General features: G+C 41.4%; 1 long non-coding RNA gene across 1 annotated transcript; it reads right to left on the bottom strand.

Moving 5' to 3' along the window:
* Positions 1–1069: 1069 nt before the first annotated feature.
* On the bottom strand, positions 1070–16001 carry LOC103638980 (uncharacterized). Its single transcript, XR_559144.1, has 3 exons — positions 15502–16001; positions 14561–14631; positions 1070–1710 (listed from the first exon to the last, which is right to left on the bottom strand). It is a non-coding gene; the product is annotated as an uncharacterized lncRNA (long non-coding RNA).
* Positions 16002–17418: the final 1417 nt, after the last annotated feature.

The following is a 17418-nucleotide window of genomic DNA, read 5'->3' as shown; positions in this document are numbered from 1 at the left end:
GAGGCATGTTACTTTGGGGGATTTATTAGCTAAGCAGATTGATGTTTTACGTGCCAAAGCTAATTCATTACCTTATGGTGATACATGCTAAGATGTCCATTTATAATATCTCAAATCAATCAAAGAAGCAAATCAGGCATTTATCATCAGAACAATCAACCAACATTTTTAAATAGAGAAAATAGTTTTAATTTCGTCTTAGGTTCCCTATCTCTTACGAATGTCATAAATGTAGGATTTCAAGGTGTGAAACCCATCTTGTCTTATAGTGGAAAAGATAAGAGTAATCAGAGTATGATAGCAAAAGGTGAGATAGGATCAAGATAAGATAAGTATAGAATAAATCAGAGTAAGGTAAGTAGGTAAGGGTTTTATCCATTTCTATCTAGGTTTCGTCCTACAGTCAACATTTGCTCTTATACTACTTCTGTCACACACGGATTTAAGGAACAAAGTCGGGTGCATCTCATACATGCGCCAAAGAAGACAACATATATAAAACAGAGTGTATAGAGATAAATGTTACAATAACATCAGAGTACTTATTACATCGTAGAAGTCTTACAAAATAAAAGATAAATATAAATCGAACTAAAATCCATCTTTGGCGCCATTAAGCCAACTGGGAGACGTCACCTAGATCAGATCAAACTCCTCGTTGTGTGGCTCCACATGAATCACCTATTCTTCTCCTGTGGGGGTGTGAGACAGCAAGGGTGGGCTCACACATGATCATAGCTCAACAAGTTGTGGGGAAACCAGTGGGCATGAACTCACCAAAGGTGGGAGTTCATGTGTTGTGTAAGGCTGATCAACAAGAGGGGTTAAAGCTGAACATTGCTTTTAATAAGTTGGTCAAATTTTATTAGCAGTTACTAAGTGTAAGTAAATACCAAACCATAATAAATAATAGAACAAAATTAATAAATAATCTCATGCAAATGCAAATGACAAATTGAATTTAAGTTACATAAATTAATCATGTGAGTGTCTGGGTCGCTCATGACCGTGAGCACGTCTAGTATACCAATTTTACACTCTGCAGAGGTTGTACCCTGTACCCACAAGTCATGTTACCCATCTGCCAAGAGACGGCCAATCTCATACACCTCTACTGAGGAGGCGAGGCAGGGTAACACTATGAGGCCTTTACAAAGTTCCACTAGCTTCAGAAAACCCGCTACAGTTTATGGGAAGAGCATTTGCAAGAATCCCCTGTCTGACCGCCATCGCAGCAAAATCAACCCGAGAACCTCCCTGCATGCAACTCCCCTACTGCCCTTGCCCCTTTCGGGTAAGGTAGTCTTCCACTAGCTTTCCTAATTAGTTAGCCAAGGGGTCCCATTTCTTCCTTGTGGTGGCACGTTTTCTCGAGTGGTTCTCCATGCTCTCATTAACATAATGATCTTATCATGAACATAAATAACATAACAGCATAATTGGAACATAGATGTAATGAACTATTGAACCAAAAACCATATAAAGCAGTAGCAAAACTACCCAAGTGATTCAGGGGTAAACAAGGTAAAAAGTATAAACAGACTAGGGTGGCCTATTGGGTCCCATCAAAATTAACCTATGCAGATCATTATGATTAATAAGAACATGACTGGGTAAAAATAAGTGATCAAGGGCACAACTTGCCTTCAATGAGCTCCTGCTCAACAACTTCTATCTGCTGGTCACCAGGATCCTCAGCTACTGGCTCCTCTACTCGCCACAATACAAACAAGCACAGTATATAAAGAAAATTAACATCACACCAAACATGTAAACAAAATACATGATAATAATCTACACATTAAAATAAGATCCTAGGAACATGAATCACTAATTTTGGAGTTATGGATTTTAAGTTATGAATTTCCAAAGGTTTCATGTGTTTGATATATGATTAATTGAGAAATTAATTTTATTACTGTTTTCATGTCAAAACACAGACTCTAGGTGATGAACAATAATATTACAAAATTTTAGAAACTAAATTGAATCAATTTGAAGTTCATATGAACTTTCTATGATTTGTACAAATTCTAGCACTTATTTTTGTATTAAAAATCCATTTCCATAATTATTTAACCAATTTACAAGTTTCTGGACTGCGCATCAATAATTGAGAAGCACAAGGGGCTCTATGAAAAATATCCTAGGACTCAGACCACTGCCACGGTGGACGGCGGGTTGATTCTTAAATAACAGAAGGACTCATGTGCAAAACTGACCCGCGAAGGGGTATGAAAGGTTTCTGGTCGTTGGATTAGATCCGGATAGCACGGATCTGCATGACCTTTAAATGAACCGGTACTCAGTATCAGCAACCCGATGCTAGATCTACGGTTTAGATCTAATGAACCGCGGACCCATTTCCCGCCACTGGATTCTAATCTTACAGTCGCTATATGGCTCGGCCAAATCATTATTTGGCTTCTAACCCCGGCCATCCAACGACGGATCGACGGCCGAGATCGCGCGCACCAACCGGCGACGAGCACGGCGGCGGCACACAGGTTACGCGGCGGATAGCTCGTCGGCGGCATGCAATTCGGCCAACAACTACCCCATACCCAAAAATAGACCGCGCTACACAATGAGACGGACATGGTGAAGGTAGGAGTGGAGTTTTTACCAACGATTATGGATCGCGCAGACGTGACTACGGTGCGCGGTGGACCCGTGGCGGTGGTGAAGCTCCGGTGAGTGATTACCGATGACCCGAGCACCAATAGCTCCAATTCAGGCCATGCACGAACACCAGCAACCTTGCAGGAGCTCCCTGGTCTGCTATCGTGGCTACACCAGCGGCGTAGACGCGACACCACGGCGGCGGCGGGCTTTCTCTGTGCGGCATGCGACGGCGCGGGAATCTGCGTGGAGTGGTAGCGGAGAAAAGAAGAGGAGGCAAGGGAAGAGTCAAGGGGGCTCGGGTCTACATTTGAAGCCGGGGCGAGGGGGAGTCGTGCACCAACAACTCGTCTAAATCGCTTGGAGTTCGTTGCGGGCGCGTGATTTCCGCGGAGGGGAAAGATCTGACGGGTCGGTCCCGCCTGTCATTGATGCCACGTCCCGCAGACGTGAGTGGAGCGTGCTGACCACTCGGGTTCGCAAGACAGTGTAACCTGATCCCTGGTTAAGTGTGTGTGCGTGACTGACTTGCCGGGCCCGCATGTCGGCACTTATCCGTGGAGAGAAGGCGGGCCGCGCGGGGTAAAGGGGAAATGGGGCAAATGTGCAGACTGAGGCCCATTTAGGTATTCTTTATTTTTTTCTTTTCTTTCAAATTTAAATTTCAAATTTGAATATGTATGTGTGAAGTTCAAACCTAGGTTAAATGTCTATAATAATATGGACTAAATTTTAATTCATTTATATTTTTGTTTTATCCTATTTGTATAATGTTTTCTTCTCTTTTTTCAAATATAGAATTTCCTTTAGGATTTAAATCCCCATTTGGACATTAACATATTTCCTTTTTACATTATTTTTATACATTATCATAATATGCACACAAAATAAAACCTCAGCATGATGCATGATTTATTCGATGTCTTTTATTAATTATTTATGAGGTGTTCACATATGATGGTGAGTAGAAATAACACACACATATAGATAAAGGAAATAACTTTTCTCCTTTTATATTATCTCTTACAAATTACAAATCGGGTATTATAATAAATATCTATACAGTGTAGCATAATTAGTATCAGTATATGTCATAAATTGGTTTCAACGAGCCTAACTGCATTGCTGTTTGTAGAGATCCTATTTTTATAGACAAAATAAAGCATTAAAATCAGATTTTTTTGTTTCTGTACATATCAATCTATTTCCTTTCAACGCATATTATTTCCATCCTAAATTTGTGAACATGCAGCAGAAAACTCATTTTTTTACGCAACGTATCGTATTGCATAAATATCTACACTGTGTAGCATAGTTAGCAGCAGTATATTTTGTAAAACATTTCTAAAGAGTCTAGTTGCATGATTGTTATAGAGATCCTATATTTATGGAAAGAATAAAGCATTCAAATCAGATTATTTTTGTTTCCATGCATGCATCAGCGGATACACTTCCTAATTTCTTGTGCATGCAAATGGAAATAAAATATGTGCATGCAAGGAATGGACGCATGCGGGAGGTGGGCTGGCGGCCAGGCTGCGGTGGTGCATGGCTTGCTCAGACTTCCTGTATGCTATGGAAGCCCAGGGCTCCTAATAACCTTACCCTATATATATTGTTTTCTCGTGGAACAGACATTGTTTGATGCACTTATATCTCTAAGATATTGTGAACTAGGGCTCCTGGCCTTGGTCTTATTCGTCTGTGTCGACTAGTCCTTCCCAAACATAACAAAATGATCATAGACAGTTCGAAAAGTTATCATAGACAGGTCAACCCGAGAACATCTCTATACTTGCGGCAACTCCTCTCTGCTTGCCCCTTTCGGGTAAGGTAATCTCTTACTAGCATCCCTAATTAATCAGTCAAGTGTGTTGCATTCCACCCTTATGGTAGCACTGTTGTCTCGGGTGGTCGCTCCATGTTCCAATTAACAAAATGATTTTACCACGAATAATAATAAAGCCAACAATAGTAATAAGGCATGATCATAATTCATATATAAAATTGAGTAAAATATATTTTTCGGTACTTAAACTTGTCGTCCTATGTCATCCCGATCCACAAACTTTTAAAGTGTGTCAGACCGATCGTCCTATGTCATCCCGGTCCATAAACTTTTAAAGCGTGTCACCCCGATCCTTAATCGCGGTTCGGGTGTCAGTTAAGTCCAAACAGGTCGTGGTTGACATATGGACCCCACATGTCAGGCTGTGTATCTCTTTTCTCTCTCCCTCTCTCTTTTCTACATGTCCGGTGAGAGAAAAGAGATACACATGCTGATATGTTGGGTCCATATGTCATCCACGACCCGTTTGGACCTAACTGAGACCTGAACAACGATTAAGGACCGGACTGACACACTTTAAAAGTTTATGGTCTAGGATGACACAAGGCGACAAGTTTAAGGACTAGAAATGTATTTTACTCTATAATATTGATCCCAAAACTAGGTAGAGCAATAGCAAGAGTAGCTAATACTTCATTTGTATGCAAGGTGTAGGGTAAACAAAACTAGGTAACTGAAAGGGAAATGAACTTAACAATTTCCTATAATCGATTTTGGTGGTTAATGTCCAATACAAACAACATGTACTAACTAGTTTGTCTAGATGTTATTTATCTCAGGTGCATAAGGTTCAACACAAACCAAGAAAGAAATTCAGTTAGGGACTCAATAAAAAATTGGAGCAAGATATTTAGTGTGTTGAGAAATGGTGCACCGGACACTGTCTGGTGCGCCAGCCAACCCGCAAACGAAACAGCCACTCTTGGGAATTCAGAGGCACGCTCCGCTATAATTCACCGGAGCAACGGCTCCCTGCGCGCCAACGGTCGACTGCAAAACACTACAGTACTGAACAGTGTCGTGACAGAAGTCAGAGCGCAGAAGTCAGAGGTCACTGGACTGTCCGGTGTGGCACCGGACTGTTCAGTGCAGCAAGACGACAAACGCCTCCAATAGTCAACTGCTCCGAACCCTAACGGACGCGCTAACGTGGCGCGCACCGGACAGTGAATAGTGACTGTCCGGTGGTGCACCGGACTGTCCGATGTGCCCATCACCAGCAGCCTTTGCCAACGGCTAGGAAGTGGTTGGGGGCTATAAATATCCCCCAACCACTGCATTCATTGACATCCAAGTTTTGAGAAGTTCACATTCAATACAAGAGCTAAAGCATTCACTCCAAGACACAATTCCAAAGATCAAATCCTCTCTAAGTCCCAAATTCATCTCAACCACTTAGTGACTTGAGAGAGAGAGTTTTTGTGTTCATTTGCGCTCTTGTCGCTTGGATTGCCTTTCTTCCTTCCTCACTCTTCTTCTAAGTGCTTGTAAAGCTAAGTAAGAGACACCAAGTGCATGGTGGTCCTTGCGAGGTCTTAGTGACCCATGTGATTAAGGAAAAGGCTCACTCAGTCTAAGTGACTGTTTGAGAGAGAGGGAAAGGGTTGAAATAGACCCGGACTTAGTGGCCTCCTCAATGGGGACTAGGTTCTTTAGAACCGAACCTCGGTAAAACAAATCACCGTGTCTACGCGCTTGATTTGTTTGCCCTCTTTCCTCTCTCTAATGTTTCCTTGCAATTATTAATTTGAGTTTGCTCATATACGTCATCCACATCCTTTAAGAAAATCTTTGCAATAGAAACATTCTTTTAGACTCGAATTTAATTCTAATGCTAACCCAGGCCCTAGTGTGTGTTTAAAGTTCATAAATTTCAGGTTTCGCCTATTCACCCCCCTAGGCGACTTTCAATTGGTATCAGAGCCAGTGCTTCATTAAGAGTCTAACCAACTCGAAGTGATGTCTAGAGATCACGTCAAGAGGGAGATCGTGACCGGCGAAAAGCCCGTGGGCTCGGGGAAGACTCTCTCAAGGGAGTCCGACAACAAGTATAAGGAGGAATCCTCTTCCTCTATCAAGTCACATCGGAGGGGTGATAAGAAGAAGAAGAAAATGAAGAAGGTGGTCTACTACGAGACTGATTCTTCATCACCCTCCACGTCTGGCATCGAGTCGTCCACTACTTCTAAGCGCCATGAGCGCAAGAAGTATAATAAGATGCCCCTACGCTATCCCCGTATTTCAAAGCACGCTCCATTACTTTCCGTACCCCTAGGCAAACCACCATATTTTGATGGTGAAGATTATTGCATGTGGAGTGATAAAATGAGGCATCATCTAACCTCACTCCACGAAAGTATTTGGGATATTATTAAATTGGAGCGCATGCACCTCAAGTGGGGGACGAGGACTATGACTCGGACGAGGCCGCCCAAATTAGGCACTTCAACTCCCAAGCAACTTCTATACTCCTCATCTCCTTGTGTCTAGAGGAGTATAATAAGGTGCAAGGGTTGAAGAACGCCAAAGAAATTTGGGACGTCCTCAAAACCGCGCACGAAGGGGACGAGGTGACCAAGATCACCAAACGCGAGACGATCGACGGAGAGCTCAGTCGATTCGTCCTCAACAAAGGAGAAGAGTCGCAGGCCATGTACAACCGGCTCAAAACAATGGTGAATCAAGTGCGCAACCTCGGGAGCACAAAATGGGATGGCCATGAAATGGCCAAGGTTATTCTTAGATCCCTCGTATTTCGTAATCCTATTCAAGTTCAATTAATATGTGGGGATCCTAGATACAAACAGATGTCTCCCGAGGAAGTGATTGGAAAGTTTGTGAGCTTTGAATTTATGATCAAAGACTCCAAACACATTGTCAACTTGGAGCAATGCGCCACCTCCACACCCGAGGTGCAACCCATTGCATTCAAAGCAACGGAAGAAAAGGAGGAGTCTACACCAAGTAGGCTTCTAATCGATGCCTCCAAGCTCGACAATGAGGAGATGACGCTTATCATCAAAAGCTTTCGCCAAATCCTCAAGCAAAGGAGGGGGAAGAATTACAAACCTCGCTCCAAATGGGTGTGCTACCGATGTGGTAAGTCCGGTCACTTTATCGCTAAATGTCCATATTCTAGTGAAATTGACAGGGACGAAGGCAAGAAGGGGAAGAAGAAAGAGAAGAAGAGATACTACAAGAAGAAGAGCGGCGAGGCGCACATGGGGCGGGAATGGGACTCCAACGAGAACTCCACCGACTCCTCCTCCGACGAGGACGCCGCCAACATCGCCGTCAACAAGGGACTTCTCTTCCCCAACGTCGGCACAAGTGTCTCATGGCAAAGGACGACAAAAAGAAGAAGGTACATTCTAGAAGTACCCCCAAATATACTACATCTAGTGATAGGGTAGTTCTAGCGATAATGAAGATGATTTAATTTCTCTCTTTGCCAACCTTAGCATGAACCAAAAGAAAAAAATAAATGAATAAATTGAAACCATTAACAAGAAGGATGATCTCTTGGAATGCCAAGAGGACTTGCTCGTTAAGGAAAATAAAAATTATGTTAAGTTGAAAAATGCTTATGCTCTAGAAGTAGAAAAATGTGAAAACTTAACTAGAGAGCTTAGCATTTGCAATGATTCAATTTCATGTCTTAGAGATGAGAATGCTAGTCTAAATGCTAAGATTTATGAATTGAATATTAGCAAACCATCTACATCTACTGTTGAGCATGTTTCCATTTGCACTAGATGTAAAGATGTTAATGTAGAAGCTATTGTTGATCACCTTGCCATGATTAAACAACAAAATGATCACATAGCTACATTAAGTGCTAAAATTGTCGAGCATGAACTTGAAAATGAAAAGTTTAAATTTGCTAGAAGCATGCTCTATAATGGGAGACGCCCTGGCATTAAGGATGGCATTGGGTTCCAACAAGGGAACCAAAGCAATGTCAAACTTAATGCCCCTAAGAAATTGTCTAATTTTGTTAAGGGTAAGTCTCCCATGGTTCAGGATAGTGAGGGTTATATTTTATATCCTACAAACTATCCTGAGCATAAAATTAGGAAAATTCATGCTAGGAAACCTCATTCTGTCTCTCATCATGCATTTATGTATAAAAATGGGGCTTCTAGTTCTAGGCATACCACTAATGTTAAAATACCTAAGAAGAAAATTCCTAATGCATCAAATGAGCACAACATTTCATTTAAAACTTTTGATGCTTCCTATGTGCTAACTAACAAATCAGACAAATTAGTTGACAAATATGTTGGGGGCAAACACAAGAGTCCAAAGACTTGTGTTTGGGTACCCAATGTGCTTGTTTCTAATGACAAAGGACCCAAGACCGTTTGGGTACCTAAGAACAAGGCCTAAACTTGTTTTGTAGGTTTATGCATCCGGTGGATCAAGTTGGATAATCGATAGCGGGTGCACAAACCACATGACAGGGGAGAAAAGGATGTTCTCCTCATATGAGAAAAATGAAGATCCCCAAAGAGCTATTACATTCGGGGATGGAAATCAAGGTTTGGTCAAAGGTTTGGGTAAAATAGCTATATCTCCTGATCATTCTATTTCCAATGTTTTTCTCGTAGATTCTTTAGATTACAACTTGCTTTCTGTTTCTCAATTATGCAAAATGGGCTACAACTGTCTATTTATTGATGTAAGTGTTACTGTCTTTAGAAGAAGTGATGATTCAATAGCATTTAAGGGAGTGCTAGATGGTCAGCTATACTTAGTTGATTTTAATGATAACAAAGCTGAACTAGACACTTGCTTAATTGCTAAGACTAATATGGGTTGGCTCTGACATCGCCGACTTGCCCATGTTGGGATGAAGAATCTTCACAAACTTCTAAAGGGAGAACACATTTTAGGACTAACAAATGTTCATTTTGAGAAAGACAGGATTTGTAGTGCATGCCAAGCAGGAAAGCAAGTTGGAGTTCATCATCCACACAAGAATATCATGACGACGGACAGGCCGCTTGAGCAACTCCACATGGACCTATTCGCCCGATCGCTTATATAAGCATCGGCGGGAGTAAGTATTGTCTAGTTATTGTGGATGATTATTCTCGCTTCACTTGGGTATTCTTTTTGCAGGAAAAATCACAAACCCAAGAAACCTTGAAGAGATTCTTAATACGGGCTCAAAATGATTTCGGATTGAGAATCAAAAAGATTAGGAGCATGTTTGGTTGGCCACCGTCCACGCCCACACGCGCCACCGATTTTGTGCCGCAGTTGCGGCAGCCAAATCGAGCGTCGCGGCTTAGGCGCGGTGCGGCGGTTTCGGCGCCACACCAAACAGGCCCTAGAAGTGATAATGGAATGGAGTTCAAGAATTCACAAATTGAAGGATTTCTTGAGGAGGAGGGCATCAAGCATGAGTTCTCTTCTCCCTACACACCTCAACAAAATGGTGTAGTAGAGAGGAAGAATAGAATTCTATTGGACATGGCAAGAACCATGCTTGATGAGTACAAGACACTGGACCGGTTTTGGGTCGAGGCGATTAACACCGCCTGCTACTCCATCAACCGGTTATATCTTCACCGAATCCTCAAGAAGACATCATATGAACTCCTCACTGGTAAAAAGCCCAATGTTTCATATTTTAGAGTTTTTGGGAGCAAATGCTTTATTCTTATTAAAAGAGATAGAAGTTCTAAATTTGCTCCTAAAGCAGTAGAAGGCTTTTTATTAGGTTATGACTCAAACACAAGGGCATATAGAGTCTTCAACAAATCCACTGGACTAGTTGAAGTTTCTTGTGACATTGTGTTTGATGAGACTAATGGCTCCCAAGTGGAGCAAGTTGATCTTGATGAATTAGATGATGAAGAGGCTCCGTGCGTCGCACTAAGGATCATATCCATTGGTGACGTGTGCCCAAAAGAATCCGAGGAGCCCACACAAGCACAAGATAAACCATCATCTTCCATGCAAGCATCTCCACCAACTCAAGATGAGGATCAGGCTCAAGAAGAAGAGGATGAAGATCAAGACAATGAGCCGCGTCAAGAGGAGGACATTGATCAAGGGGGAGATGAAGATGATCAAGACAAGGAAGATGATCAAGAAATAAGGGATCAAAGACCGCCACACCCAAGAGTCCACCAAGCAATTCAAAGAGATCACCCCGTTAACTCCATTCTTGGTGACATTCACAAGGGGGTAACTACTAGATCTCGAGTTGCACATTTTTTGTGAACATTACTCTTTTGTGTCTTCTATTGAGCCATACAGGATAGATGATGCACTAAGAGATCCAGATTGGGTGGTGGCAATGCAAGAGGAGCTCAACAAATTCACAAGGAATAAGGTATGGCATTTAGTTCCACGGCCTAACCAAAATGTTGTAGGTACCAAATGGGTATTTCGCAACAAGCAAGATGAGCATGGTGTGGTGACAAGGAATAAAGCCCGACTTGTGGCAAAGGGATATTCACAAATCGAAGGTTTGGATTTCGGTGAAACTTATGCACCCGTAGCTAGGCTTGAGTCAATTCGTATATTACTTGCCTATGCTACTTACCATGGCTTCAAACTTTATCAAATGGACGTGAAGAGTGCCTTCCTCAATGGACCCATCAAGGAAGAGGTCTATGTTGAGCAACCTCCCGGCTTTGAAGACAGTGAACACTAACCATGTGTATAAGCTCCCAAAGGTGCTTTATGGGCTCAAGCAAGCCCAAGAGCATGGTATGAATGCCTAAGAGACTTACTTATCACTAATGGCTTCAAAGTCGGAAAAGTCGATCCTACTCTCTTCACTAAAACCATTGTAAAAGACTTGTTTATATGCCAAATTTATGTTGATGATATCATATTTGGGTCTACTAACAAGTCATCTTGTGAGGAGTTTAGTAGGATCATGATACAGAAATTCGAGATGTCTATAATGGGGGAGTTGAAGTATTTCCTCGGATTTCAAATCAAGCAACTCCAAGAAGGCACCTTCATAAGTCAAACTAAGTACATTCAAGACATACTTAAGAAGTTTGGGATGAAGAATGGCAAACCCATCAAGACACCCATGGGAACCAATGGGCATCTCAACCTCGACACGGGAGGTAAGTCCGTGGATCAAAAGGTATACCGGTCGATGATAGGTTCTTTACTCTATTTATGTGCATCTCGACTGGACATTATGCTTTCCGTATGCATGTGTGCAAGGTTCCAGGCAAATCCTAAGGAAGTTCACCTTAGGGTCGTGAAAAGAATCATGCGATATTTAGTTTACACTCCTAAGTTTGGGCTTTGGTGCACCAAGGGATCTACCTTCGGTTTAATTGGGTATTCCGATGCCGATTATGTCGGATGTAAAATTGATAGAAAGAGCACCATCAAGGACTTGTCAGTTTCTGGGAAGATCCCTGGTGTCATGGGCTTCAAAGAAACAAAACTCCATAGCTCTTTCCACCGTCGAAGCCGAGTACATTGCTGCAGGATATTGTTGTGTGCAATTACTTTGGATGAGGCAAACCCTTACGGACTATGGCTGTAAGTTGAGCAAAGTCCCTCCCCTATGTGATAATGAGAGTGCAATCCGCATGGCGTACAATCCCATTGAACACAACCGCACTAAGCACATAGACATCAGGTATCACTTTTTGAGAGATCACTAACAAAAGGGGGATATCGAAATTGCTTATGTTAGCACCCACAACCAATTAGCCGATATCTTTACCAAGCCACTAAATGAGAAACTTTTAGCAAACTAAGGAATGAGCTAAATATACTTGATTCTCAAAACTTTGATTGAAACATTGCACACATTGCTCATGTATATACCTTTGATCATGTCTTTTTCATTTGGTACAAATACATATTCTTCTTGTGTCAAGGCTAAGACTAATGTGTTTTCGAGTATATCTCTATGATTAGTCTTAGATTGAAAGGGAAATAGAGTATTCGGCAAAGACAAGACTTCCACTCCAACTCTGACGGTAACGCTTACCCGTTGCCGCTACTCATGTATCTCTCAATTGGTATGACCCTTGACTCATATTTCCTTTACCAATGGGGAGAAAGTATTAGGAGAAAGTATAAAGGGCTCTCAAGTTCTTCGTTTTTGGTGATTCATGCCAAAGGGGGAGAGAGTATTAAGCCCAAAGCAAAAGGACCGCACCACCACCATTTCAAAATTTTCACAAATGATTATTTTGAGTTTATTTCAATTAATATTTGAGTTTATTTCAATTGGTATTTGAGTTAGCCTCAAAATGAATTTCCAAATGGTATGTAAAAGTAAGATTTGAATTGGTATCTCATTTGGTATTTCAAAATTGTTTTTCAAATTGGTATCTATTTTAAAAACCCTCTTGAAAGCTAAGAGAAGAATTCATTCACGAGGAGCTTTTATTTAGTCAAAGGAAAAGCATTTGAAATAGTGGAGGAATTTCAAACCTTAAAAATGCTTCTTGCAATCGTATTCCTATACCTTTGACTATTTGCAAAAGGTTTTGAAAGGATTTTTCCAAAAGATTTGCAAAAATAAATAAGTGGTGCAAATGTGGTCCAAAATGTTAAATAGGAGAAAAACAATCCATTCATATGCATAAAGCCTTTCATTGGTTTAACTCCAAGTAACCTATGCACAACTATCTCAATTGCAAACTAGTTACATTTCTACACTTCATATTTGCTTTGGTTAGTGTTGGCATCAATCACCAAAAATGAGGAGATTGAAAGGGAAATGAACTTAACCATTTCTTATAATCGATTTTGGTGGTTAATGTCCAACACAAACCACATGGACTAACTAGTTTATCTAGATGTTATTTATCTTAGGCGCATAAGGTTCAACACAAACCAAGAAAGAAATTCAGTTAGGGACTTAATCAAAAATTGGAGCAAGACATTTAGTGTGTTGAGAAATTGTGCACCGGACACTGTCCGGTGCGCTAGCCAACCCGCAGACGAAACAACCACTCTTGGGAATTCAGAGGCACGCTCCGCTATAATTCACCGGACTGTCCGGTGAGCCAGCGGAGCAATGGCTCCCTGCACGCCAACGGTCAACTGCAAAACGCTACAGTGCTAAACAGCGTCGCGATAGAAGTCAGAGCGTAAAAGTCAGAGGTCGCCGGACTGTCCGGTGTGGCACCGGACTGTCCGGTGCAGCAAGACGACAAACGCCTCCAACGGTCAACTGCTCTGAACCCTAACGGACGCGCTGATGTGGCGCGCATCGAACAGTGAACAGTGACTGTCTGGTGTCGCACTGGACTGTCTGGTGCGCCCATCGCCAACAGCCTTTATCAACGGCTAGGAAGTGGTTGGGGGCTACAAATACCCCCAAACCACCTCATTCATTGGCATTCAAGTTTTCAGAATTTCACATTCAATACAAGAGCTATAGCATTCACTCCAAGACACAATTCCAAAGATCAAATCCTCTCCAAGTCCCAAATTCATCTCAACCACTTAGTGACTTGAGAGAGAGAGAGTTTTTGTGTTCATTTGCGCTCTTGTCGCTTGGATTGCCTTTCTTCCTTCCTCACTCTTCTTCTAAGTGCTTGTAAAGCTAAGTAAGAGACACCAAGTGTGTGGTGATCCTTGCGAGGTCTTAGTGACCCATGTGATTAAGGAAAAGGCTCACTCGGTCTAAGTGACTGTTTGAGAGAGAGGGAAAGGGTTGAAATAGACCCGGCCTTTGTGGCCTCCTCAACGGGGACTCGGTTCTTTGAAACCGAACCTCGGTAAAACAAATCATCGTGTCTACTCGCTTTGATTCTCGCTTGATTTGTTTGCCCTCTTTCCTCTCTCTAATGTTTCCTTGCTATTATTAATTTGAGTTTGCTCCTATACGTCATCCTCATCCTTTAAGCAAATCTTTGCAAGAGAAACATTCTTTCAGACTCGAATTTAATTCTAACGCTAACCCAGGCCCTAGTGTGTGTTTAAAGTTCATAAATTTCAGGTTTCGCCTATTTACCCCCCCTCTAGGCGACTTTCAGTAACATATTAGGTTCCATCAATTTAACCTAACAGTGCAAGCAGAGTGAGAACATAAAATTTAATATTATTAGGTCAAAAAATGTGATTAAGGACACAATTTACCTTTTACTTGTGAATCCAACTCCTCAGGTGCTTTCCCAAAGTTGGGCTTCAGATTCCTCATAATCTTGCTTCTACTCGTAGCAATACATACAAATAATAAAAGAATGGATACAATAACATTACACTAAAACATAGAATTAAACTATGTAGGAATATTCTACACGCTAAAACGAAACCGTAGGCTCAAGAATCACTGAAAACAGAGTTAAAATGATCAAGATATGAATTTTCTAAGTTTCTATATTTATTTTCATACTAGAAATTAATTTTAGAATTTATTTTATGAAATCCAAGCGTTGATGGACTACATGGTGTATTTTCAGCAAAGTCAGGGTTTAAACTGCAAGCTCTAGGACCGATTAGCAATTATTTTTTAATACAGATGGATTGTGGGTTGATTCAGCAAATCTTGGGGGTCTCTTATGTAAAACTACACAGTCGAAAAGGTATGATAGATCTGAGCTATTGGATCACAAACCGACGTCTTAGATTGACAAATTATCGAACTAGTATTCACCCACGGTCGCATGATATAAGAACAACGGCTTAGGATTGAATAATTGAGATTGATTCTCACACGCTGGATCAAGATCAGACGAACTAGATCAATATGGCTGAAACGTTACACGACATCTAATCTCGGTCGTTGCTTCGCTAATCTACAGTCAATGTTTAATGAGACATGGACCATTCATTCCGCACCAATGGTTCATATCAAATGACTGGAAGGGTATTTCTTCTTCTAATCTCAGCCCTCCATCACCGAATCAATGGCTCCTAGCTTCTCCCTAACCTCACGACGGATGACAGGGAAAAGGCACCCCGCCCATGACGGCGAGATCCACCGGCGCTGTAGCTCGGCGGCTCCAATCCCCATACCCCAATCCCATCGCTGCTATCCTACACGGAGAACGTAACAAACACGTAGAAGAACGACTCACCCGTGATTTTGTAGCCAGGGCCCCCGACCACGTCACGAGGTGACGCTGCGACGAAGGAAAAGCCCCCACGAGGAATTCCCATCTACTTGGCGATCCTCTGTGCCACCCACCGTCATGATCGACTCCACGATGCCTCGGTGATGCTATGAAGCCACACTATGCGCCCTGATCGAGGATATATGCGAGATTTCCCCGACGACGGTGATGATCGAACAATGACAAGGAATCCACGGCTCCGCTGGTATCCTTTCCCTACCAGCGCCACTATTGCACGCGACACCCTTTGTTGATGCACCCTGGCCCATCCAAAGGGCCCACCGACGACCGTGGCCACACTTTCGTCGAAGGACGCGGAACTCTCGTTTTCTCTGCTCTTCGCTCTGCTCTCTTGGTGGTGGTGAAGGCCTGAAAGGCTCTCGGGGTTGAGGGTTTAAGGGACGCGGGCCACGAGATACTTATGGTCTCTAGAGCAAGGCGATCTCATAAGGATCGACAATGGATCACAGATCTTCAACAAATCAGAACAGAATATGCTTCAGCTTGACGGATACGTCGGTGGAGAAGAACACCTGGTAGCAGGGCTCACCTGTCGGTGACAGACAAGGCGCTGAAGCACGGGCCCCACGGAACAGCACCCGCCTTCACAGGCGCGGGGAGTGGGCGTGAGGCTGAGTTCCCAGCCCCACATGTTAGTCTAACGGTGAGTGGGATCCGCGGGCTACGAGAGGTAAATGAGTCGGCTGAAGGTGGGATTCAACCTAGGTAAGCCTTTTTATTTCTATTGTTATTTTCTTTTCTATTTCCTTATTTCATTTGTATTCAAATTTGGTATCAAATTTCTGAAATCAAACTTGGTTTTGATTCATAAATTCATATGCAACATACAAAGAACCCAACAAGAGATGCAAGTCATATTTATTTTATATATTAACTATTTATTTAGTCAAATGTTTAAATTATGGAGCACACACATTATTTTTGTTAGGAAAATTACTATTTTGAATGTATAATCAAATTAAAGCTTTATTCAACTTCATTTTTATCACTTATTTGGTTGAGAATAATTTCTAATGAAAATATCCATTAAGAGATAAGTTTAACTTGATTCTTTTAAAGAATATGTTTAAATATAGTTTAACAAAGGACATACAAGGATCTCTTTATTTAACCTTATGTTATAAAACATATTTATTTCAAAAGATGTTACTTCAAAGGCAAGACTTTTAATTAAAATATATTCTTGTTTAAAAATCTTTGGAGAGTATTACTAAGTTCCCAGAATCATATTTTGACGTGTTACATAATTGATAATTCTAACACCTAGTGGCACTAGATGACTAAATTGCCTAATTAAGCTCTCCTCTTAATAGTATGTCTATTTATCCTAAATCCGATCATGTACTCTATTGTGTTTTGGCTAGTAAAATAAAATTCCCTATCTATACATTTGTCTTGAGCACTTCCATTTTCTTTACCTTTCTCTTCTTTAATTTCTTATATGAGCACTTGGTTCAAACTTATGATTATCACCATCACCTCCATGGTTTCCATTCTTCATCAATCTTGTATGTGAACTTAACCTTGCTTACACATAATACTAGGGTAAAGGTTAGTACACTAGTTATTTCAATTACCAAAACCACACATGGAGCTTTCAATCTCCCTCTTTTTTTGTAATTGATGACAATAATCATATATAGATAGGAATTAAAATTTCAAATTCCAAACTAATACTTCACACAATTATGAATTATCAACTTGGTTTGGGTTTGTGTTGCTTGCCCAACCATTTCTCACATTAGTTAAGTTTTGAACAAGTTACATAAACCCTTTTTGGTAGTACTGGCTCCTCCTACATATGTGCTAGTTGTTTGGATTGAAGCTTGCACATATGTTGGATTTAAAATTCCAAGAGAC

This window comes from Zea mays, chromosome 9 (genome assembly GCF_902167145.1).
Source record: "Zea mays cultivar B73 chromosome 9, Zm-B73-REFERENCE-NAM-5.0, whole genome shotgun sequence".
Taxonomy (NCBI): Eukaryota; Viridiplantae; Streptophyta; class Magnoliopsida; order Poales; family Poaceae; genus Zea; species Zea mays.
Note: the sequence above shows the minus strand (reverse complement) of the source record. Positions and strands in the feature narration are given on the sequence as shown.